The following is a 2,623-nucleotide window of genomic DNA, read 5'->3' on the forward strand; positions in this document are numbered from 1 at the left end:
TTTCCTGGATCAAATTTCTAACAACGTGATTGGACAAAACGTGAGGGATTGTGGGGGTTCAACTTATAGAGGATGTGTACCATCCTCTACATAGTCCTCCCAACACAAACATGAATATGGTTAATTATGGTAGTAACATCCCCTAAGCTAGTTTATTGGATACAACAACATCCAATTAACTCATTGATCATTTATGGTCCTTAGGCACCAATGCAAAGAGGGTTCAACATGAGGCCTATTCAACTTCCTTAGTGTTGAATAATGGCTCTAGATATTCCTCAATTTATGTTATCTATGGTCATGAACATCTCATTCCTTCATCGCTCAGATAGTCTCACTCTCTTGCATGCCCTACTCTGCAATCATTAATGTTCGATGTTTTTAGTGGCTCCATACTCCATTCACCATGTTCGCTCTCCTACTCGCTATACCTACATCGAAGACACCACAAGAAAGGCTTCTCATCTCTTTCACAAAGAGGCCTTGATGAATTTGTAAATTGACGTGGATATTCCACTAGAAAATTCATCGCAACACATCTACTAAAAAATATTATAAAATTGGAAATTTACACTATGAGAGTTTACTTATCCTTATATTTATGGATTTGTTAATCATTATTTATTGCATGTGAAAACTATAATTATTTAGAAAATAGAGAATACACATAAAATTCATTCGCAAATCACAATAACACAAGATATGACCGAGGAAGCACTTTCAAGAGAAAACTCAGTTGGAAGGTGAGCTTACTTCACTCTCTCTTTCTCTAAATGGAAATGGATACAACTACAAATAAGTGACACATGTGGCATGTGGGTTTATACAGTGCACAAACCCTAGAATATAATGCAGTCAAATAGAATGGAACTCGTTTTCCTCCTAGTGGCCCAGTTATAACACAGTTAAATAGCCTACTAGTGGTTAGGTTTTCCTCCTTCAACTCTTGACTCGAATTACGATATTGAATCTTGTAGATGTTTCTTCATCGTGATCACATGGTTATCTAATTTTCGATGAATAAGATGGGCTGATATGGCATCCTCTTGAATTATGGTGGTCAATTTTGCTGGGTCAAGTTCCAAGAGGCATAAATTTCTCATAAGAACTTCAATTAAGGTGATTATTGTGTTGTTGGAAAGATATCAGCGTGTTGTTTATAGTATATAGGTCCTTAGTAAGGTTGGGACCATTAAAAAGTGTTCATTTAAGGCATTAAAATGGCTCTTAAATTTTTTAGCCTGAATTTTTCCAAAATAGGACCACTCGTAAAAATGGTAATGTGTGTTGATTCCTCCACCTTTTCCACTATGAAAGCATCAAGATGGATGAAAATAAGATAATGATCCAATTTATATCATTTGATCTATATGGGATCACTGTATAATTTTTCATCCATGTCAATGCTTTCATAGTGGAAAAATTGAAGGAATTAACTTACAAGAGTAGTTTTATTGGTAAGATACAATTGGAGAATTGGGATGTAAAACCATTCCGAGGTAAGTTTGAATCCTTAAATAATTTTTTTAGGGGAAAAACCTTTTTACTTAAGCATTAGACCACTTGGCACTATTCTATACTCAAAGACCTTTCCAATGGTACAAGAATCATGTCAATCAAAATTTGGATGCAAAAGTTGTGCCTCACAGAAGTTGACCTATCATTATTGAACACCATAAATCGAGAGGATGTCGCATCAGGCCCCATTAATGATGGACAATGACCTAACCACATGGGCACCAAGAAGAAAACTCTAGAAATGCTGAGTTTTAACTCATGTTGAGGGTTGAATGGGTCAAATTTAACCCCTAGTTAGCTATTAGGTTGTGTTATAATCAAGACATTAGGAGGAAAAGGGGATCCATTCTATTTACTTACTTTTTGTTCCATAGTAGAGAAAAATAGGTAAGTGTGGATAGGAAGAGAGCATAATAGTGGGGGTTTGCATTTTGTATCATCCCATGGGCCATAGGTGTCAAGAAACTCCATAAAGAGTGTCTTCTTCTTTGTACTTGTATCATTTCCATTACAGAGAAAAGAGAGTAGAGTAGCCTCAACTTCTAGATGGATTTTCTCCTAAAAGGGCTTCCGAGAGAATAACTTAGTGTTCATTATGGTTTGTGAGTGATTGTATTTCTATGTTCCCCATTTTCTGCATATTATCTATTGCATGCATAAAGAATAAAGTTGTAATAACAAATTTAGAATCTAAAAGGAAATAACCCTTCATAGTATAGTTTTTGTTTATTTCCACATATCTATTGGGATGAATTGTCAAGTGAAATATCCATGACAGTTATAGATCATGCCTCCCTAGTTGTGAGGATGAAACTAAAGCTTATCGCATCCAGGGTCAAAAACTAATGTGTTTCTCAAGTGATTGAGGAATTTAGCGTCAAGGCAATAGAGTTCCTTCTAAACATCAAAATGAGCCACTCATAACAATAAATATTTCACTCTTTGAGCTCTACTAGCACATGAAGTTGATGGTGGTCGATGTTTTCACTTGTCAAGAAGCGAAAAGGGTGAAGATGACAAAGCGACTAGATAGGGTGGATAAGTAAGGTCACATTGTTCTAGCCCTCTATAAGTGGATGGAAAAAATACAAGGTGGTGTCCTGAC

The sequence above is a fragment of the Pinus tabuliformis genome, chromosome 3_2 (genome assembly GCF_031772625.1).
Source record: "Pinus tabuliformis cultivar Carrire ecotype Pingquan chromosome 3_2, CPIR1, whole genome shotgun sequence".
In the NCBI taxonomy this organism is placed as follows: Eukaryota; Viridiplantae; Streptophyta; class Pinopsida; order Pinales; family Pinaceae; genus Pinus; species Pinus tabuliformis.